At 38.2% G+C, this 23,656-nt stretch overlaps 1 protein-coding gene across 4 annotated transcripts in view; it reads left to right on the forward strand.

The window, feature by feature from the left end:
* Positions 1–23,656, forward strand: part of ZZZ3 (zinc finger ZZ-type containing 3) — a 116,328-nt gene that overhangs the window by 24,074 nt on the left and 68,598 nt on the right. The window contains exon 1 of one of the 4 annotated variants that reach the window (XM_046014785.1): positions 21,205–21,224. The exons of the other annotated variants lie outside the window; for them this stretch is intronic. The gene's annotated coding sequence lies outside the window, so the exon portion shown is untranslated. Of the gene's footprint in view, positions 1–21,204; positions 21,225–23,656 lie in introns of those variants that run through there. 4 annotated transcript variants of the gene reach the window in all.

Here is a 23,656-nt window from a genome sequence, read left to right on the forward strand (position 1 = left end):
CTCTTTTGTGTGTGTGCAATGTCTGGTCAAATCATTACCCATTTAAAAAATATTAGGTTGCCTTGTTCTTACTGGTGTATAGGCTTCCTGTGGAGCTGAGCAGGGAGCCCGATTCGGGACTTGATCCCAGGACCCTGGGATCATGACCTGAGCCAAAGGCAGATGCTAAATGACTGAGCCACCCAAGCGCCCCCAACTTAATTCTTTTGAACATTTAGAAATATTATGATGACTAAAACTTAAAGGTAATTCTAGAATTTAGTTTTGATCTTAAAAATCCTTTGGTTGCGGGGGCGCCTGGATGGCTTAGTTGGTTAAAGCCTCTGCCTTCGGCTCAGGTCATGATCCCAGGGTCCTGGGATCCAGCCCGGTATCAGGCTCTCTGCTCAGCAGGGAGCCTGCTTCCTTTCCTCTCTCTCTGCCTGCCTCGCTGCCTATTTGTGATCTCTGTCAAATAAATAAAAATATTTAAAAAAATCCTTGGTTGCTCATATTGTTTCAGTACTATATATTTAGTAATAACTATTTAATGGGCTTAAGTTTTCTAGGAGATAAATAAGTACAATTATGGGCACTCTCAGTATCAGACTTCATACAGTGCATTGTATTTGGGCCTGACACCTTTTCATAAGTGGATTTCCTTTCCCTGTTTATGAACACAGAGAGGGAATGACTTTGTAGGAAATTGATTTGCAAAGAAGTATTAAACTCTCTTCTGTAGTTCTATGTTAAATGATGTCATTTGTTAAACAAGAAACATACAACAGAAAACAGTAATAGACCTGATCTGTCAAAATACCTTCTGCTTTTGATCAGCACAGGGCTTATATAAGTATTATAAAGTTGTTACGGATATTCTCAAGTAAATCTTTATCTTCTGGAAACCATGAATGTTGACTGCCATTTGCAGGAAGCATTACCTTAAGATCATGTATCATCTGTTTTTCAGACATAACCTATTTTATTTTCTCCTGGAAAAAGTTCTTTCACAGTTTTATAGAATTATTATCATAATGCAGAGAGCAACAGAGTCTCATGGATTAAACCCTGGTTTAGGCAGTAAGATCTAGGTTTAAATTCTGACTCCATTAATTGTGTGATGATAAATATTCCTTGAGTTTGTTGCTATGCATAGGAAATGAAGATGATGCCTTGCTGATTTTTGAGGTTATTGTGAAAGCGTAACGAGAAAGTTTTTTCGTTACCATAAAGCACAGTATCAGTAGAGTGGTTAAGACTCTATGTTCTGCCACTTAATTAGCTGTGTAGTGTTGTGTAAGGTATTTAACTTTTTTAAGCCTCAGTTTTCTTGTCTGTAAAATGGGAATAGTAATGGTACCTACCTCTATAGGATTTTGAAAGTTTTAAGGATTTATTTCTTTCCAGGGGGTACAACATGGGGCTCAATGCAGTCGGATCCCAGGACCCTGAGATCATGATCTGAGCTGAAATCAGGAGTCCTGAACGTAATCTACTGAGCCCCAGGATTTTGAGAGTTTTAAATGAGATAAGGCAAATAAGGTGTAGTGACTGGCAAAGTAGACATAATTAATGTCAATAGTCATACGCATCTAGTGATTATGTACTGATATGGGGGTACTTTATATAAATTCTTTGATTTAATTCTCAGGACCATTCTGTGTGTCAGAATGCTTTTTTTCCCATTTCACAGATGAGGACTGAGTATCAGAGGTTAATCACTCAAGGTCACATAACTAGTAAGTTGTTGAGATTGGATGGGAATCTAAAACTTAATTTTTTCCCCCAGTATACCCCGATATCTTTCAAGTGTATTCTGTAGGTGGATTAACACCATATAGATAAATTACCTTTGGTTCATGTTTGCAGAATTTTCCAGAGACTGAGTTTTGTGGATAGTCACTGTTTTCAAATATCTTCTTTCCCAGTCTTCCTAGGTTTCTTTAATTTGCTCAGTAAGCCAGAATTTCTACTACAGAAATAAACATGCTTTGTTGATATATAATTAAGAACAGCTAATGGTTTGTTTACAAACCACTAGACTCCTTGAGTCTGGCTCAGTTAGCTGTTACAGAGTGACTTCAAATTTCACCTCTAGAAAGGGAAAAATACGCTGAATTTATTCTTATTTGTAAGAAGCTTACTCCAAGATGAAGTGCAAAACTATAATGACTTTATAGTCAAGGGGAAAAGATCAGAAGACCCAGAAATCTACAAGTACCTAGCCTTAAGTATTTCTGGGTGAAGTTTTTTGATGCTAAGTCTGGGCAAATAGGAAATAAGAAATAGTCTTTATAGTCAAAGGAAATTTAAAACTATATTGAGGGTATTTTTTTTTTTTTTTAATGAGGTCCATTTTTTGAAGTTGGAAAACTTAATAGAGACCTTTAAAATGTTCTTAGTCAGGTGCGCCTGGGTGGCTCAGTGGGTTAAGCCGCTGCCTTCGGCTCAGATCATGATCTTGGGGTCCTGGGATCTAGTCCCGCATCAGGCTCTCTGCTCAGCAGGGAGCCTGTTTCCCTCTCTCTCTCTCTCTCTCTCTGTGCTTGCCTCTCTATCTACTTGTGATCTCTCTCTGTCAAATAAATAAATAAAATCTTAAAAAAAAAATGTTCTTAGTCAAAGTACCTCCTGTATGATTTCCTTTTACAGTTCCCTTCCTTGTAAAATGGGCACTATTGAAATGAACTCTTTCTCTTGTTGCTATATATTTATTTAAAATCCATTTTTAAGAGGCAGTTTTCATAGAAAGGTTTGTGTATTTGGGGTCAACAGATTTTCTGTTGAAGTTGAGTTTGTAAATCAGTGGGAAAATGAGATAGCCACTTATGGATTTTTATCAACACTTTGGAATTTATCTTCTATGTGGAGTTAGATGTTTATGAAAAACAGTTTTTTGTGTGTTTAGAGTGTATAGTAATGACACTGTCTTTCAAACTTTAATCCCTCTAATTTTATTGTTTTTGTTGTGTCTGGATATAATCCATACTTTAGACTTTTCTTTGACTTAACCTTTTTTGCCTCGCCTGAATTAAAAAATCTTTTTATAAAATGATTGGTGTCATGCACTTTTCCCTAATACTCCTTAAAATAAACAATACCTAAATAAAATAAAAGTTCATTTTTTATGGCCTAAAATTACTAACACAGGAATAAATAATATATTTTGAGAAGTATGGAATAAACTGAATCATCACATACAAATCATATAACTCTTTTAAGAGTCATAGGAAGAAAATGGGAATTAGTCTCTAATGGTTAATGAATCTATAGGTTATAGAAAAGTTACTTTTGAGTGTGTTTTTAATCATTTTATTTATGTTTTTCTGAATGGTTTTTAGAATTCCCATTTTTCTCTTTGGATTCACTTGTTTTTATGTTTTTACTTTGTTTAGTACTCTTTGAATCTACTAATATGAAGTAGGATTGTTGTGTAATATTTAGAAATGACATTTGGGTAATCCTTTTTAACACTTACTTTATGTGCTATCATAATTAGTGTAATTACAACCTCACTGATTTTAAGTTATTGTATTTAGTTAACAGCAGTTTTAAAAATGTGTAGACCGGTACAGTATAATTTAAAAAACATTTTTGGAATCAGTGTGGGATGGCCAACTTTTAATTTGTTAAAAAATGACATTAAATAATTTACAGAAAAGTCCTTTCACACCAAAAAAGTAGAATGGCATAAATTCAGAGTAAAGTAATTCTTTAAATTGAATAGATCCTGGCTTTAATAGAACATGAGATATGTTTTCTGTACTTTACTCATTTCATTAAAGATCAGTTTTTGGGACCCAGTAGCACAAACACAGGGTTTAATTCTTTATGTTACTCTTTTTAGGTTTCTGTCCTCTCTCATGGTTCTTTGTCAGTTTCTTAAATTATCTCTTCTTTTATACCCACACACATGGACATTGTTGCCTTCTGAGTTTGTTTGAAAACTTCTGTTCTTACTTGCCTTTGTTGACTTATGCTGCTTTCACAACTTCAGCTGTGATTCATAAATTATGCTTCTGTGGACTATTCATGTTCTGAGAATTAGCTTGAGGTTTTCTACGTCTAGAAAGAATATAGTCTTCGGGGGTATCTGGGTGGCTCAGTGGGTTAAGCTTCTGCCTTCAGCTTATGTCATGATGTCAGGGTCCTGGGATCGAACCCTACATCGGGCTCTCTGCTCATCAGGGAGCCTGCTTCCCCCCCTCTCTCTGCCAACTTGTCATCTGTGTCTCTCTGTCAAATAAATAAAATCTTTAAAAAAAAAACACAAAAAAGAATACAGCCTTTGGCTGAAGATTTTTATCCCTTGGATTATTTTAAAAGAAATATTAGAGCATTTACTAATCTGTTACTCAATGCTGTCTATACTGTAAGTCAAAGAAAGCAAACTAAATTCCTTAAACCGGGGCGCCTGGGTGGCTCAGTGGGTTAAGCCGCTGCCTTCGGCCCAGGTCATGATCTCAGGGTCCTGGGATCGAGTCCCGCGTCGGGCTCTCTGCTCAGCGGGAGCCTGCTTCCCCCTCTCTCTGCCTGCCTCTCTGCCTGCTTGTGATCTCTCTCTGTCAAATAAATAAAATCTTAAAAAAAAAAAAAAATAAATAAATAAATTCCTTAAACCTTGTGCTGTGACATCATTAAAATGCACATCCTGTGTCAGCCCCCTCCATATGATAAATGATTGGGTATGCATATGGAAGGTGTGGATTGGATGGTAGAGGAAAGGGGAATTAGAAAGCTTGCTCCTGGGGTTTTGGTTCGGTCAGTAGAAGATTTGGTAGTATCATTCATTAAATAAGTAATTCTGATTGAGGAACCAGATATTGCTAGTGGGGCTGAAAGAAAGATGGTGAATTCTGTTTGAACAGGTAGAATTTGAGGTTTTTGTAGAGTCCAGCAGGCAGTTGGATATACGGAACTGAACCTCTGAAGGGAAATGTAGAAGCTGACGTACAGATTTAAAAGTTCTCAGCATTAGTGAAGTTACTGTGGAAGGATGAAAGAAGGCAGTAACAAATGCAGGACTAGGACAACATTTTTAGGAGTATTCCCTGAGCAGAGGAATAATGTTTAATAATAATGTTTAAGATTCATTCTTTGAAATCTTGAAATTCATTCAAGATTTTTCTTGAAGCTCCACATCCAATAAGGGAATTCTGTTGGACCTGCCTTCAAAAGCTGTGTTGGAGTAGATAATTTAACACTTTGACTGATGTTGCACCATTATTTCTCTAATAGCAGTAATAGTCTCCAAGACCATCCTCTGACTTTCTACTCTTGCTGCCTACATTTGTTCTGCACACGGCTCTTCAAACTATCCTTTTAAATGAAAGTCAGATCATGTTTCTTTCCTTGATCAAAATTCTCCAGTGGCTTTCATCTTGCTCTGAATAAAATTCAGAGTTTGTAACTGTGGCCTACCAGGCCCCACTACCTACATAATCGCTGTTTAAATGTTAGGTCATTATACAATTCTCCCTAACCACTCCATCATTTTTCATTGTCTTCCCTTGCTTTATTTTTTGTAGTTTTATCACACGACACAGTTTATCTGTTGAACTGTTAATATAAAATATAAGCTTTGTGGGGTGCCTGGGTGGCTTAGTTGGTTAAGCATCTGCCTTTGACTCAGGTCATGATCTCAGGGTCCTGGGATTGTGCCGTGAGTTGGGCTCTCTGCTCAGCATGGAGCTTGCTTTTCCCTCTCCCACTCCCCCTGCTTGTGCTAACACTTGCACGCTCTCTCTCTCTGTCAAATAAACAAATAAATCTTTAAAAATATATATTTAAGTTTTGTGAAAGCAGGAACTTTGCTTTACATTCCCATTGCCTAGAACAGTGCCAGGACTACAGCTTGTCTTAATTAATGCTTGTTGAATGAATGAAAATGAGTGAAAGCATTGGATATTGTCACTTTTCTACTTAAATTTTTATTCTTTTATTTTTATTTTTATGTTTTTAAAGATTTTATTTATTTGACACATGGAAAGGGAGAGAGAAAGCACAAGCAATGGGAGCGGCAGGCAGGGTAGAAGAAGGCTCTCTTCTAAGCAGGGAGTCCAACGTGGGGCTCCATCCCAGGACTCTGGGATCATGACCTGAGCCAAAGGCAGCTGTTCAACCAGCTGAGCCACCCCAATGCCCCTCATTTATTTCCTTTTAATCACATTTATTGTTACACTCTTGGTCCCTTCCTATTATGCTCTTGAGTTGACATTCACACAGTAGGCAGGATGGTCTTTTATTTTTATTTATTTATTTGTTTATTTATAAAGATTTTATTTATTTATTTGACAGACAGAGATCACAAGTAGGCAGAGAGGCAGGCAGAGAGAGAGGAGGAAGCAGGCTCCCTGCTGAGCAGAGAGCCCGATTCGAGGCTCGATCCAGGACCCTGGGATCATGACCTGAGCTGAAGACAGAGGCTTTAACCCACTGAGCCACCCAGGTGCCCTGGCAGGATGGTCTTTTAAAAAATGTGGATCAGATTGTGTCATTCCCCTCTTTAAAAATCTTCAGTAGGATAAATAATCCAAATTACATTAAAAATAAAATTTAAAAAGTAAATAAAAAACAGGATCAAATTTTTACTATGGCTTACAAGTCCTTCACTCTCTAGCAGATGTCTGCTTTAAAGCTTATTTCATGATGCTTATTAACTAGGGTCCAGCCTCACTGGCCTCATTCCAGTTCCTCCGATATGCCTAGTCTTTTTCTATTTTGGTGCCCCATAGGTACTATTCCCCTTTTCTCAAACTTTTTTCTCCTCATATTGACTTATCCTCCATATTTATTCCATTTGGATACTGTCCCAATAATAATGTTAAATGAATGTTTTCTGTGCACCAGAGAAAGAAAGAGTAAGAGAGGCCTTGCTATAAAATAGTTTTGATGAATGAAACAAACAAGAAAATAAATGAGTATAGTAAGTTGTAATTTTTAATCTCCTAGTGGGATAGTTCAAAGGGGGTAGGCAGGCTCTTTATCATGCAGTCGGTATACTTGTTTTTAACTAGTTTCACTTTGTTCTTTTTCTCTAGCATGTAACTTAAGACTTTTTGCCTTAAACAGTTTGAAAAATACCGTATATGCTCACTAGTATGAGAACACATAGCTTCTTGCAGGGAGGATGTGGTTGCATTTGATTTGTGACTTGAAGGGCCAGATAAATGTTAGCTGAGCAAAAAGAAAGGAGTATAAAAGATGCTTGAGGCAGAGGTAATAATTTTAATCCTTGGCTGTTCATCAAAATCATCCTTGGAACTCTTATTTAACAGAGAGAGAGAGGGAGATCACAAGTAGGCAGAGAGGCAGGCAGAGAGAGAGAGGAGGAAGCAGGCTCCCCACTGAGCAGAGACCCCGATGCGGGGCTCGATCCCAAGACCTGGAGATCATGACCCGAGCTGAAGGCAGAGCCTCAACCTACTGAGCCACCCAGGTGCCCCCATCCTTGAACTCTTAAAAAAAATACATGCCTCTTGGGGTCTTGAGTTCTAGACCCACGCTGGGTATAGCGATTACTTAAAAATAAACTTAAAAAAAAAATATATGTATATATACCTATGTTTTGTAGTAATTCTTCAAGCTGACATTTTAAAATTTGTGCACTTCTTCTGTGTGTATATTGTACTTCAGTAGAAAAGTTAAAAGTAGGGGCACCTGGGTGGCTCTGAGGGTTAAAGCCTCTGCCTTCGGCTCAGGTCATGATCCCAGGGTCCTGGGATCAAGCCCCACATCGGGCTCTATGCTTGACAGGGAGTCTGCTTCCTCCTCTCTCTGCCTGCCTCTCTATTTGTGATCTCTGTCTGTCAAATGAATAAATAAAATCTTGAAAAAATTAAAAGTAGTAAAAATAAAATTTAAAAAATTAACAAAAGGGGCGCCTGGGTGGCTCAGTGGGTTAAGCCTCTGCCTTCGGCTCGGGTCGTGATCTCAGGGTCCTGGGATCGAGCCCCACATTGGGCTCTCTGCTCGGCAGGGAGCCTGCTTCCCCCTCTCTCTCTCTGCTTGCCTCTCTGTCTACTTGTGATCTCTCTCTATATATCAAATAAATAAAATCTTAAAAAAAATTAACAAAAAATACATAAATTATAACTGTACTGAATTTCAGACCTACAGATTAAGAAACTTCTGCTTTGTAAGTGCCAGAGATGATTATATACTTAACCCTTAACCATGGTTGAAAACCTTTGTGATCAGAGATTGCAGTTTAGATCAGGTTGGTGGCTGGGAAGTACTTAGAGTGGAATTAGGTAGGGATGGAACAACGCAGATAAAATTTTCTAAGAAATTAAGATTTTTAACCTGTACCTAGAATGGTATTTTATTTTGGGGCTTTATTTTGGAATAGTTTTATTTAAGAGTAATTTCCTGGACAATAAGTTAAAATATGTAATTTGATGTGTTTCCTACATGTATATTCACTGTGCAGTCATCACTACAGTAAAGGTAGTGATTATAGCCATCACGCTTCAAAGTTCTCCATGCCCTTTTGTAATCTCTTCTATTGTTTCTCTTTTTCCCCCCTTACGTACCCTGGCAACCACTAACTCATCTCCTTTCTGTCACTATCTATAGATAGGGATATAGATTGTTGTCAAATGCCTTCTCTTTATTTGCTAGAAGAACTTATGGGTTTCTTTTTTAGTCCGTTAATATAAAATAAATTATATTGAATCAACCTTAAATACATTTAAACACTTGTACATTTTGGAGATGAACATCATTTGGTCATGATGTATTATCCTTTTATACAGGCATACCTTGGAGATACAGCAGGCTTGGTTCCAGAACACTGCAATAAAGCAAATATCTCAATAAAGCAAGTCAAATGAATTTGTTAGCTTCCCAGTGCATATAAAAGTTTTATTTACATTTATACTGTAGTATATTAAGTGTGGCAATAGCATTATATCTACAAAACAATGTATGTACCTTCATTTAAAAAATGCTTTATTGCTAAAAAATGCTACCTATCAACTGAGCTTTCTCCAAGTTGTAATCACTTACTATAGATCACCATAACAAATAGAAAGTAATGAAAAAGTTTGAAATACTGGGAGAATTACTGAAATACAAAACAGAGACAGAAAGCAAACAGATGCTGTTGAAAATACTACACCAGTAGACTTACTTGAGGCAGTGTTGTTACAGACTTTCAATTTGTGAAGCAAAGTGTAATAATATGAGGTATGCCTGCATATTGTTGGAATCAAGTTAAAAATTGTTTAGAATTTTGCATCTGTGTTCATGAGGAACATTGGTTTGTGGTACTCTTTTCTTGTAATGTCTGTCTAGTTTTTGTATTAGAATAATGCTGGATTCATACAGTGAGTTGAGAAAGTATTCTTCAGTTTTCTTGAAGAGTTTGAGTAGATTGGTATTTTCTTCTTTAAATGCATAATACATAGTATAGTAAGAATTCACCAGTGAAGCCCTCAAGGTCTGGACTTTTACTCGTTAGTAAGTTTTTAACTACGAGTTCTTTAGATAGGTTTAATGTATATACATTTCTCCTTGGGTGAGCTTTGTAAGTTTCTGATCTTTTAAGGAATTTGTCCATTTTGTCGAACTTACTTACTTTATTGACATGAAGTGATTTAGAATCTCTTATTTTTAAAGATCGTATTTATTTGACACAGAGAGATCAGAAGTAGGCAGAGCAGCAGGCAGGGGGGTGGGGAACCGGCTCTCTGCTGAGCAGAGAGCCTGATGCGGGGCTAGATCCCAGGACCCTGAGATCATGACCTGAGCTTAACCCGCCGAGCCACCCAGGTGCCCCTAGAATCTCCTATCTTTTTAAAAAATTGAGATATGGTATAAAAATTGAGACATAATAAAATACCCCCTTTTAAAGTGTACAATTCAGTGATTTTTAGTATAGTCACAAAGCTGTGCAGCCATCTTAGTACCTAACTGCAGAATACTTTCATTACTCTAAGAAGAAACCTCATACCCATTAATGATCACTTTTAGCCATCTTCTCCCACTGCCAGTCTCTGCAACCACCGGTTTCCTTTTTGTTCCTATGAATTTGTTCTAGACATTTTATATCAAGGGGATCATATAACGTGACTTTTTGTGACTGGCTTTTTAAAATTCAGCATAATGTTGTTTTTGTTTTTTTTAAAGATTTTATTTATTTATTTGACAGGGCGAGAGAGCACAAGCAGGCAGAGCGGCAGAGGGAGAGGGAGCAGTAGAAGCAGGCTCCCCACCGAGCAGGGAGCCTGATATAGGGCTCGATCCCAGGACCCTGGGATCATGACCTGAGCTGAAGGCCCCTGCTTAACCAACTGAGCCATCCAGGAGCCCCTAACATAATGTTTTTAAACTTCATTCATGTTTAAGCATCTCCTTTTTATGGCTGAGGAATATTCCCTTGTGTATATAATGCATTTTCTTTTATCATTCAACAGTTTGTGGATGTTTGGTTTACTTCCACTTTTTGCCTATTATGAATGATGTTGCTATGAACTTTTATGAGCAAGTTTTTTTGTGAACTTGTTTCTTTTTTCTTTCCTGTGTATCTACAAGTGGAATTCCTGAGTCATAGGGTAACTTTGTTAACATACTGAGGATCTGCCAGATTTTTAAAAAAATAACTACACCATTTTTTATTCCTACCCAGAATGTATGAGGGTAGTAATTTCACCACATCCTTGCCCACCAGTTCCTACTGTCCATCTTTTTATTGTATTTATCCTAGTGGGTATGAACTGATATATCTTTGTGGTTCTTGTTTGTATTTCCCTAATGGCTACTGATGTTGAGCATCTTTTCGTGTGCTTATTGGCTATTTGTATGTCTTATTTGCAGAAATACGTTCAAGGCCTTTGCCTACTTTTAAATTAGATTGTCTTTTCATTATGTTGCAAAGGTAGAACTTTATAGACAAATGATTTCCAAATATTTTCTCATTTTTTGGGTTGTCTTTTCATGATCTTGATGGAGTTCTTAGCACAAAATGTTTTGATTTTGATGATTATAGTTTATATGTCGTTTTCTTTGGTTACTTGTTCTTTTTTGATTTAAAATTTAAAAAAATTTTTTTAAATTTTGTTTATTTGGGAAAGAGAGAGGATGTGGGGCTCAATCCGATGTGGGGCTCAGTCCCAGGACTCTGGGATCATAACCTCAGCCATAGGCAGACACTTAACCGATTGAGCCACCCAGATGCCACTAAAGCTTTTTTCAAGATTTATTTAATTATTTGACAGGTGAGAGAGAGCAGGAGTTGGGGTAGGGGCAGACATAGAGGGTGAAGAGACTCCCCACTGAGCAGGGAGCCCAAATGGGCTAGATCCCAGGACTCCAGGATCATAACCTGAGCTGAAGGTGGACGCCTAACTGACTAAGCCACCGAGGTGCCCCTGGTTTTAGATTTTTGATTGTCATAGACTATACATATCATAAAATCAAACATTTTAATTTTTTAAAATTATTGAGAGGAACAGAGCGTGGGCAAATGAGGGTTGGGGAGACAGAGGGAGAAGGAGAGAATCTTTTTTTTTTTTTTTTTTAAGATTTTATTTATTTATTTGGCAGACAGAGATCACAAGTAGGCAGAGAGGCAGGGAAGCAGGCTCCCCGCTGAGCAGAGAGCCTGATGCGGGGCTCAATCCCAGGACCTTGGGATCATGACCTGAGCCGAAGTTAGAGACTTAACCCACTGAGCCACTCAGGCGCCCCGGAGAGAATATTTTTTTAATTTTTTATTAACATATAATATATTATTTGTCTCAGGGGTTCAGGTCTGTGATTCATCAGTCTTAAATAATTCACAGTGCTCCCCATAGCACATTCCCACCCCAGTGTCTCTTACCCAGCCACCTGATCTCTCCCACCCTCTTCCACTCCAGCAGCCCTCAGTTTCCTGAAATTAACAGTCTCTTATGGTTTGTCTCCCTCTCTGGTTTCATCCTATTTCATTTTTTCCTCTCTTCCCCCATGACCCTCTGCCTGGATTCTCAAATTCCACGTATCAGTGAGATCATTTGATAATTGTCTTTCTCTGATTGACTTATTTTGCTTAGCATAATACCCTCTAGTTCCATTCAGGTTGTTGCAAATGGCAAAATGTTATTTTTTGATGGATGGATAATATTCCATCATGTATACATACCACATCTTTTTTGTCCATTCATCTGCCAGTGGATATCTAGGCTCTTTCCATTGGTTGGCTGTTATGGACATTGCTGCTATAAACATTGGGGTGCACGTCCCATCAGATCACTACATTTGTATTTTTGGGGTAAATACCCAGTAGTGCAATTGCTGGGCCGTAGGGTAGCTCTATTTTCAACTTTTGAGGAACCTCCATACTGTTTCCCAGAGTGGCTGGACCAGCTTGCATTCCCACCAACAGTGTAGGAGTGTTCCTACATCTTTCTCTGCATCCTTGCCAACATCTTTCATTTCCTGACTGGTTAATTTTAGCCATTCTGACTGGTATGGGGTGGTGTCTCATTGTGGTTTTGATTTGTATTTCCCTGATGCCGAGTGATGTGGAGCACTTTTTCATGTGTCTGTTGGCCATCTTGATGTCTTCTTTGCAGAAATGTCTGTTCATGTCTTCTGCCCAGTTCTTGATTGGAGTATTTGTTCTTTGGGTGCTGAGTTTGATAAGTTCTTTCTAGATTTTGGATACTAGCCCTTTATCTAGTATGTTATTTGCAAATATCTTCTCCCATTCCGTCAGTTTTCTGGTTGTCTTGGTTTTGTTGACTGTTTCCTTTGTGCAAAAGCTTTTTATCTTGATGAAGTCCCACTAGTTCATTTTACCTTGCTTCCCTTGCCTTTGGCGATGTTTCTAGGAAGAAGTTGCTGTGGTTGAGGTTGAAGAGGTTGCTGCCTGTGTTCTCAAGGATTTTGATGGATCCCTGTCTCAAATCGAAGTCTTTCATTGATTTTGAGTCTAGTTTTGTGTGATGTAAGGAGATAGTCCACTTTCATTCTTCTGCATGTGGCTGTCCAATTTTCCCAACACCCTTTGTTGGAGAGACTGTCTTTTTCCCATTGAACATTCTTTCCTGCTTTGTCGAAGATTAGTTGAGCATAGAGTTGAGGGCCCATTTCTGGGCTCTCTATTCTGTTGCACTGATCTGTGTGTCTTTTTGTGCCAGTACCATACTATCTTGATGATGACAGCTTTGTGGTAGACCTTGAAGTCTGAAAATGTAATGCCACCAGCTTTGCTTTTCTTTTTCAACTTTCCTCTGGCTATTCAGGGTCTTTTCTGGTTCCGTACAAATTTTAGGATTATTTGTTCTGTTTCTTTGAAAAATGTTGATGGCATTTTTTTAAGACTTTTTTTTTTTTTTTAAAGATCTTATTTATTTATTTGACAGATCACAAGTAGACAGAGAGGCAGGCAGGGAGAGAAAAAGGAGGAAGCAGGCTCCCCTCTGAGCAGAGAGCCAGACAAGGGGCTCGATCCCAGGACCCTGGGATCATGACCTGAGCCAAAAGCAGAGGCTTTAACCCACTGAGCCACCCAGGTGCCCCTGTTGATGGTATTTTGATAGGGACTGTATTAAATTGTAGATTGCTCTAGGTAGCATAGACATTTTCACAATATTTTTTCTTCCAATCCATAAGCATGGGATGTTTTACCGTTTCTTTGTGTTTTCCTCAGTTTCTTTTGTGAGTATTCTATAGTTTTCTGAGTACAGATTCTTTGTCTCTTTGGTTAGATTTATTCCTAGGTATCTTATGATTTTGGGTGCAGTTGTAAATAGGATCGACTACTTAATTTCTCTTTCTTCTGTCTTGGTGGTGGTGTATAGAAATACAACTGATTTCTGTGCATTGGTTTTATATCCTGCCACTTTACTGAATTCCTGTATGAGTTCCAGCAGTTTTGGGGTAGAATATTTTGGGTTTTCCACATAAAGTATCATATCATCTGCAAAGAGTGAAAGTTTGACTTCTTTGCCGATTCGGACGCCTTTATTTCTTCTGTTGTCTGATTGCGTAGGCTCAGTCTTCCGGTACTATGTTGAACAGCAGTGGTGATAGTGGACAGCCCTGCCGTGTTCTTGACCTTAGGGGAAAAGCTCTCAGTTTGTCTCCATTGAGAATGATTCTCACTGTGGGTTTTTCATAGATGGCTTTTAGGATATTGAGATATGTACCCCCCATCCCGACATTTGAAGAATTTTGATCAACAAAGGATGCTGTAGGCGCGCCTGGGTAGCTCAGTTGGTTAAGCAACTGCTTTGGGCTCAAGTCACGATCCTGGAGTCCTGGGATCGAGTCCCACATTGGGCTCCCTGCTCAGAAGGGAGTCTGCTTCTCCCTCTGACCTCTCCCCTCTCATGCTCTCTCTCTCAAATAAATAAGTAAAATCTTAAAAAAAAAAAAAAAAGAAAGGATGCTCTACTTTGTCAAATGCTTTTTCAGCATCTGTTGAAAGTATCGTATGGTTCTTGTCCTTTCTTTGATTAATGTAGTGCATGACATTGATTAATTTGCAAATGTTGAACCAACCTTGTAGCCCAGGAATAAACCCCACTTGGTCGTGGTGAATACACCTTTTAATGTACTGTTGGATCCTCTCAGCTAGTATTTTGGTGAGAATTTTTTTTTTTTTTTTTTTTTTTTATAACATTTTATTTATTTGACAGAGAGAAATCACAACTAGGCAGAGAGGCAGGCAGAGAGAGAGGAGGAAGCAGGCTCCCTGCGGAGCAGAGAGCCCGATGCGGGGCTCGATCCCAGGACCCTGGGACCATGACCTGAGCCGAAGGCAGCGGCTTAACCCACTGAGCCACCCAGGCGCCCCGAGAATTTTTGAATCCATATTCATCAGGGATATTATTAGTCTGCAGTTCTCCTTTTTGGTGCTATCTTTGTCTGGTTTTGGGATCAAGGTAATGCTGGCCTCATAAAATTAGTTTGCAAGTTTTCCTCCCATTTCTGTTTTTTAGAATAGTTTCAGGAGAGAAGTAATTATTTCTTCTTTAAATGTTTGGTCGAATTCCCCTGGGCAGCCATCTGGCCCTGGGCTGTAGTTTGTTGGGAGATTTTTGATGACTGCTTCAATTTCCTTGCTGGTTATAGGTCTGTTCAGGTTTTTCTATTTCTTCCTAGTTCAGTTTTGGTAGTTTAACATCTTTAGGAATGCAGCCATTTCTCCTATATTGTCTAATTTGTTGGCATAATAGTTGCTCATAATATTTTTTTTTAATTTTAATTTATTTATTTGACTGACAGAGATCACAAGTAGGCAGAGAGGCAGGCAGAGAGAGAGGAGGAGGTAGACTCCCTGCTGAGCAGAGAGCCGGATGCGGGGCTCCATCCCAGGACCATGAGATCACGACCTGAGCCAAAGGCAGAGACTTTAAACCCACTGAGCCACCCTGGTGCCCCTGCTCATAATATGTTCTTATAATTGTTTGTGTTTCTTTGGTGTTGGTTGTGATCTCTCCTCTTTCATTCATGATTTTATTTACTTTGGTCCTTTGTCTTTTCTTTTTGATAAGCCTGGCCAGGGGTTTATCCATCTTATTAATTCTTTACAAGAATCAGCTCCTGGTTTCATTGTTCTGTTCTGCTGTTTGTATGGTTTCTATTTCATTGATTCATGCTCTGGTCTTTATTATATCTCTTCTCCTGCTGGGTTTAGCTTGTATTTGCTATTCTTTCTCCAGCTCCTTTAGATGGAGGGTTAGGTTGTGTATTTGAGATCTTTCTTGTTTCTTTTTTTTTTTTTTTGGTAATTTTTTTTTTTTTTTTTTGCAGATGCTTCCATTTTATTTATTTTTTCAGTGTAACAGTATTCATTCTTTTTGCACAACACCCAGTGCTCCATGCAAAACGTGCCCTCCCCATTACCCACCACCTGTTCCCCCAACCTCCCACCCCTGACCCTTCAAAACCCTCAGGTTGTTTTTCAGAGTCCATAGTCTCTTATGGTTCGCCTCCCCTTCCAAAATTTTTTTTTTTTTTTAATAAACATATAATGTATTTTTCTTTCTTGTTTCTTGAGAAAGGCTTGTATTGGTATATATTTTACTCTTAGGAGTGCCTTTGCTGCCTCCCAATGATTTTGAACAGTTGTGTTTTATTTTCATTTTTTTCCGAGAATTTTTAAAATTCTTCTTTAATTTCCTGGTTGACCCATTGATTCTTTAGTTGGATGCTCTTTAGCCTCCATACATTTGAGTTCTTTCCAACTTCCCCTTGTGGTTGAGTTCTAGTTTCAGAGCATTGTTGTTTGAAAATAGGTGGGGAATGATCCCACTCGTTGGTACCAGTTGAGACCTGATTTGTGACCCTGTTATTCTGGAGAATATTCCATGTGCACTAGAGAAGAATGTGTATTCTATTGCTCTGGGATGGAAAGTTCTGAATATATCTGTGAAGTCCATCTGGTCCAGTGTGTCCTTTAAAGCCCTTATTTCCTTGTTGATCTTTTGCTTAGATGACCTGTCCATTTCATTAATGTGGGTGTTAAAGTTATTGTTGATGTGTTCTTTGATTTTGTTATTAATTGGCTTATATAATTGGCTGCTCACATGTTAGGGGCATCAATATTTACAGTTGTTAGATCTTGTTGGATAGACCCTTTAAGTATGATATAGTGTTCCTCCTCATTTCTTAGTTATAGTCTTTGGTTTAAGATCTGATTTGTCTGATATAAGGATTGCCACTGGTTTTCCACCCCCTCACTTTTAATCAAGAGATGTCTTAGGGTGTAAAATGAGTCTCTTGCAGACAGCATATCGATGGGTCTTGTTTTTTTATCCAATCTGACACCCTGTGTGTTTTGATTGGGGTATTTAGCCCATTTACATTCAGGGTAACTATTGAAGGATATGAATTTAGTGCCATTATATTACCTGTAAGGTGACTGTTACCATATTTTGTCTCTGTTCCTTTCTCGTTTATGTTACTTTTAGGCTGTCTCTTTGCTTAGAGGACTCTTTAATATTTCTTGTAGAGCTGATTTGGTGATCACAAATTCTTTTAGTTTCTCTTTGTCTTGGAAGGTTTTTATCTCCTACTTTCAGTGACTTCATAGCTGGATATAATATTCTTGGCTGTGTATTTTTCCTCGTTTAGTACCCTGACTATATCATGCCAGTCCTTTCTGGCCTGCCAGGTGTCTGTGGATAGGTCTGCTGCCAGTCTAATGTTTCTACCATTGTAGGTCACAGACCTCTTGTCCCCAGCTGCTTGCACTATTTTTTCTTTGTCTCTTAGGTTTGTAAGTTTTACTACTAGATGTCGGGGTGTTGACCTGTTTTTATTGATTTTGAGGGAGAGTCTCTCTGCCTCCTGGATTTTGATGCCTGTTTCCTTCACCAAATTAGGAAGTTCCCTGCTGTATTTTACTCGATTATGCTTTCTGCCGCTCTCTTTCTTCTTCTGGGATTCCAATTATTTTAATATTGTTTTGCTTTGTGATATCACTTATCTCTTGAATTATCCTCTTGTGATCCAGTAGTTGTTTCTCTCTCTTTTTCTCAGCTTCTTTATACTTCATGACTTGGTCTTCTGTGTCACTAATTCTCTCTTCTGCCTCATTTATCCTAGCAGTTAGGACTTCCGTTTTTTATTGCACCTCATTAATAGCCTTTTTGATTTCAACTTGGTTAGGTATTATTTCTCCAAAAAGGGATTCTCTAGTATCTTCTGTTCTTTTATCAGGTCCAACTAGTATCTAAATAATCGTCATTCTGAACTCTAGTTGTAACATCCTGCTAATGTCCATGTTGATTAGCTCCCTGGCAGTTGGTATTACCTCTTGTTCTTTTTTTTGAGATGAGTTTTTTCATTTTGTCATTTTGTCCAGAGATAAATAGATGAACAAGAGAACAAAATGCTACCAGGGTAACAGTGACCCCAGAAAAATATACACTAAACATATCAAAAGAGACCTGAAACTATGGGGGTGAGGGGGGGAGAGGAATAAAAAAAGAAGACTATGATCACACTAGTAAATAAAACAGAGCTACATGCTAGATTTTTGGATGTATTTTGGTCTCTTAGAAGAAACTGCCTCCCAAAATTTTAAAGAGATGTACATATATGGGTAAGTACAATGAAGGGAAGGAATATGACTGTAAGAATGAAAATTAGAAAAGATTTTTAAAAAGGAATTGATAAGAAGTTGGTTGAAAAAAAGAAGAAAAGGAAAAAAGGAAAGAATATGTTCAGGCAGGTAAATAGAACAAAGCCATACACTAGATTTGGGGTATATTTTGGTCTGTTAGAAGACTCTGCACCCCAAAATTTTAAAGAAAGAAAAGCTTATATGTGTATGTATGTGTGTGTTTGTGTGTGTATATATATATAAAAATATATAAAATAAGGTTAAATACAATGAAGGGATAGAATATGATTGTAATAATGGATATTAAAAAAAATTTTTAAATGAATTGATTGGCTGAAAAAGGAAAGAAGGAAAAATTTTAAAAAATAGAAAAAGAAAAAAATAAAAATTTTAAAAATTAACTTTGAAAAACTAAGGAATCATGGGGAAAAGCCATGAATTCTGTGTTGTATTCCCCTAGCACTGGACCTTTGTAGTTCTCACTGATGAGTAGATTTGGTCTTAGCTGGATGTTCTTGCTGATCTTCTTGGGGAGGGACTGATTGCATTGCTTTTCAAATGTCTTTGCCACAGGAGGAATTGCACTGCCGTGGCGATGGGCTTAGCTCAGGGGCTGGGCTAAGTAGTCTGCTCGGGTTTGCACTTGGTAGCTTTTATTCCCTGAAGTCTTTCCGCACAGCTTTGGAGGATGAGAATGAAAATGGCAGCCTCCCAATTTCTGGCCGTGGAGGAGCCAAGAGCTCAGGGCCCCACTCCTCAGTGAGCCCTCAGAGAAAAGCAGTCCATCACTCCTCTCTCCTAATATCTGGCAGAACTCTGTGCTCTTCCAGCCTGTGACCAAGTGTTTCTGTCTCCAGCACATGACCCATTTGTAGTCTCTAAATCCGCAGATTTCTGTGGCAGACTCCTATGGCAGGGTCCCATGCCACTCCTCCTAGGGGAGGAAGGGGATCTCCCTAGATCTGCCACACGTTGGGCCCCTGATCGAAGGAGTAGTGGCTCAACTATGCCATGGATTATGGCAGTCCCGAGCTGAGAGCCTACTCCTCAGCTCGCTATTTGTGGCCAGCTTCCCTGTTCTGATACCTGGGAGCTCTGCTGCACTCAGGCACCCTCCGTCTTTCTGTGACCCTGAGAGTCTTGAGACCACATCGTGCCAGCAAGGGTTCCAGCCCCCGCTTAGCCACCAGAGCGATATTCCTCACCAGAGCAAACTTCTGAAAGTTTCGATTTTGTGCTCTGCTGCTGTATCACTTGCTGGAAGTCGGCTGATGGAGCCTCCCTCCCCTCCATGGTCTGTCTTCCTGTATATCACCTTGGATTCATTTCTCTGCATGTCCTACCTTCTAGAAAGTGGTCGTTTTTCTGTTCATAGAGTTGCTGCTATTCTTTTCGTCAACCTTCTTTTGAGTTCTTCGGTGTTCAGAATGATTTAATAACTATCTAGCTGAATTCCTGGGACCAGAAGAAATTTAGGTCTCTTGCTCCTCCACCATCTTGGAGCCCCCTCCGAGGAGAGAGAATCTTAAGGAGGCTCCACACTCAGCGAGCAGCCCCCTGCATGCAGCACTCAGTCTCAAGATCCGGAGATAGGGCCTGAGCCAAAACCAAGAGTTGGACGCTTAACCAGCTGAGCTACTACCCTGGCACCCCTAACCATTTTTTTTTTAATTAAATTTATTTATTTGAGAGAGAGAGGTCATTGGAAGAAGCAGACTCCCTGCAGAGCAGGGAGCCTGATGCGGGACCTGATCCTGGAATTCCAGGATCATGACCAGAGCCGAAGGCAGTCGCTTAACTGCCAACTGAGCCACCCAGGTGACACCCCTAACCATTTTTAAGTGTACACTTTAGTGGCATTAAGTACATTCACATTGTTGGGCAGCCCGTTACCACTGTACATCTCCAGGACTTTTTTTGTTTACGTAACTCTGTATCTGTTAAGCATGTGGATATCCAATTATTTCAGCACCGTTTGTTGAAAAGATTATTCTTTTCCCATTGGTTTGTCTTGCCTCCCTTGTTAAAATAATTATTTTTTTTTTCAAGATCTTATTTATTTATTTAACAGAGATCACAGGTAGGCAGAGAGGCAGGTGGTGGTGGTGGTGGGGAAGCAGGAAGCTCCCTGCTGAGCAGAGAGCCCGATGTGGGGCTTAACCCCAGGACCCTGAGATCATGACCTAAGCCGAAGGCAGAGGCTTAACCCACTGAGCCACCCAGGCGCCCCTAAAATAATTATTTTTAAAGTATAGAATCTGTAGTTATATTAATAATTTATTTCCTAATAGTTGGTAATTTGTATTTTTTTCCTAGTCAGTCTGGCTAGAGATTTATCAGTTTTGTTGATTTTTCTTAACTAGCTTTTGGGGGGGGGGATCCTGATTGGCTCAGTTGGTAGAGCATGTGATTCTTGATCTCAGGGTTGTGAGTTCAAGCCCCATGTTGGGTATAAGGCCTAATTCAAAACAAACCAACTCCTTCTCTTGGGTCCGGGTGAGGGGGGGCAAGCTTTCTTTTTTTTAAATTTTTCTCTGTTTTCTGTTGTATTGGTTCTTATTTATCTATTCATTTATTATTGCCTATCCTTTTTTTGTTAATTTCTTCTTTTTATGATTATATTATACTCTTCTAAATGTCATTTAGTTGAGACCTTTTGTCTTTACTAATGAATGTTTATTGCTTTAAATTTCCTTGTAATACTGCTTTTGTTGTATGTCAGATTTTAAAATGTAGGTTTTTTTTCATGTAGTTCTACAATTTTCTGATTTCCCTTTTGATTTTCTCTTTGACTTATGGGTTGTTACTTATTTTGAGTATTTGGGGGATTTTTGAGATATATTATTATTGATTACTAATTTAATTCTGTTGTAGTCAAATTATGTGATTTGAATTCTTATTAATTATTCTTTCAATATAACTTTTTTCAAATAATTTAAACTATTTTTAGACCATTTACATTTAAAGTGATTTTTTTTTTTAAAGATTTTATTTATTTATTTGACAGACAGAGATCACAGGTAGGCAGAGAGGCAGAGGGAGCGGAGGAAGCAGACTCCCTGTCGAGCAGAGAGTCCGTTGTGGGGCTGATCCCAGTACGTTGGGATCATGACCTGAGCGGAAGGCAGAGGCCTTAACCAACGCTGATCCACCCAGGCGCCCCTAAAGTGATTTTTGATAAGAGGTAAATTTAAACCTCCTACCTTCTAATTTTTAAAACTTTCTCCTGTATGTTCTTTATTCCCATTTCCCTTTTATTCTGCCTTATTTGGATGTTTTTAAAATGTCTTTATTTTATTTCCTTTGTTTGCTTATTAACTATCACATGTGGTTTTTTTAAATGGTTACTTTAGGTTTCATAATATACATCTTTAATTTATCACATGTATGATATTATACCACTTCACATGTAATATTATCTCTGCTGTTTTGCTGTTACAGTTTACTTCCATCTATGTTGTAAATTTCACAATGTATTGGTATCTTTTTTTGGTTAAAATAATCAATTCTCTTGTAAGGACATTTAAAAACTAAGGGGGAAAATTTTTTTATTTATTCTCATTTACCATTTCCTGTGCTTTTCATTCCTTTGAGTAGACCCAGACTGTCATCTAATATCCTATGTCTGAAAAACTTCCTTTAATATTTCTTATGGTGCATGTCTGTTGGTGATGGTATCTTTCAGCATTTATAATTTAAAATACCTTTATTTCATGTTAGTTTTTGAAAGATATTTGCTCTGGCAACTGAGTTCTTAATAGCATCTTTCAATACCTTAAAGATAAATTTCATTCTCTTTAGCTTCTTTGATCTTTGGGTTTATAATTTCCATGAAATTTGAAAAGTTTAGGGCCATTATTTTCCCTACTTATGTATTTTTTGTTTTTGTTAATTTTATGAGACTAACGTACTACCTACTGTGCTAAAGAGGCAACTTGTTTTTGTTATTTTTAGATTTACTTAGTTTCAAGAGAGAGAGCATGCATGTGTTCACACAGGAGAGCATGGGGAGGGGCAGAGGGAGAATGAGAGAGAGAATGCTCAAGCAGACTCCCTGCTAGATACAGAGCCCCATGTGGAGCTCAATTCCAGGACCCTAAGATCATGACCTGAGCCAAAACCAAGAATCAGATCCTTTAACCCACTGAACCACTCACGTGCCCCTTTCCTGCTTCTTTTGGGTACTCTATTTGTGTACTGGGATGCTTGATGTTGTTCCACAGTTTGTTATGCTTTTTTTCCTTCAGTCTTGTTTTCTTCTCTTTTTTATAGTGTCTTTTGCTTTGTCCTCATTTTCATTGACTTACTTTCTTTGCAGTGGCTAATCTCCTGCTAATCCCAGCCAGTTTTTTTTTTATACGAAAATAATTTTTATAATACTAAAACAATCAAATTTCTAAAAAGTCTTTCATACTTCTACCTAATGTGTTTAATCTGTCTCCATATACTTTTTTTTTTTTTAAGATTTTAAAAATTTATTAATTCGCAGACAGAGATCACAGGTAGGTGGAGAGGCAGGCAGAGAGAGGAGGAAGCGGGCTCCCTGCTGAGCAGAAAGCCCGACGCGAGGTTTGATCCCACGACCCTGGGATCATGACCCGAGCCCAAGATAGAGGCCTTAACCCACTGAGCCACCAGGGGCCCCTCCATGTACTTTTTTGAACATAGGAACTACATTTATAATAAGTGATTTAATCTTCTTGTTTAGTAGATCTATCATGTATGGATCAATTTCTGTTTATTTTTCTCATTATGACTGGTATTTTCCTCCTTTTCATGTCTGCTGATTTTTTTTAAACCTCTGCAATTATTAGTTTATTAATATCATCCAGGGCTCAGATGTTCAGTACTCCTCCTGAAATTACGTAAACAAATGCAAATGGAAAGAATCCAAGTCAAAATTATATAACAAAACAGCACTCCATCACAAAAGCATGTAAAATTACAAGAACGCTATTTTAAAACACTGGCACTTTAAGAGAACGATAATCTCAGAAAACCACAAAATTGCCAAATTGTTCCCTAAACTGCTAAGTAGATAAACATGAGTCTGATGAATGAGTTAGAGTTTGGTAAAGAAAAATCAGATTCAAATCAGGTAACTCATACTGAAATACAAAGTTTTATGTGTTTTCTTCCTTTAGGTCTATTTGACTTATATAAAGGAACAAACTATAATATAAGAAAATACACCTGATTTTAAATGTGGCAAACATTTTATAAGTTGACCCAATTAATTAAAAATACCTTTAATGAAAGTCAAGTTACCTAAGAAATCCGTATTCAGATAAATAAGAGAAGACATTTACATCCAGCTCCCACCCCCCTTTTCTTTCCAGACCCTTTGCTGGTACTAATGTCAACAAAAAATTTAATATGGCAGTGTTGTATTTTAAGCTCATGCTTTTGGGATACATTCTCAGGTCTTCTTTCATGTGGGAACTGCAAATATAACTGCCATTACATGGTAATGGGGGTTAAGGAATGTAGAGTCCTCATGTAAAGATTAGAACATACTTAGTCCTTCAAGGACAGACTTTTCAAAATGTTTGATTCTAGTGATCCTATGCTATGATTAGACTGATTACTCTTCACTTTATAAATGTGGCTGGGCTA

Source organism: Meles meles, chromosome 1 (assembly GCF_922984935.1).
Source record: "Meles meles chromosome 1, mMelMel3.1 paternal haplotype, whole genome shotgun sequence".
NCBI lineage: Eukaryota > Metazoa > Chordata > Mammalia > Carnivora > Mustelidae > Meles > Meles meles.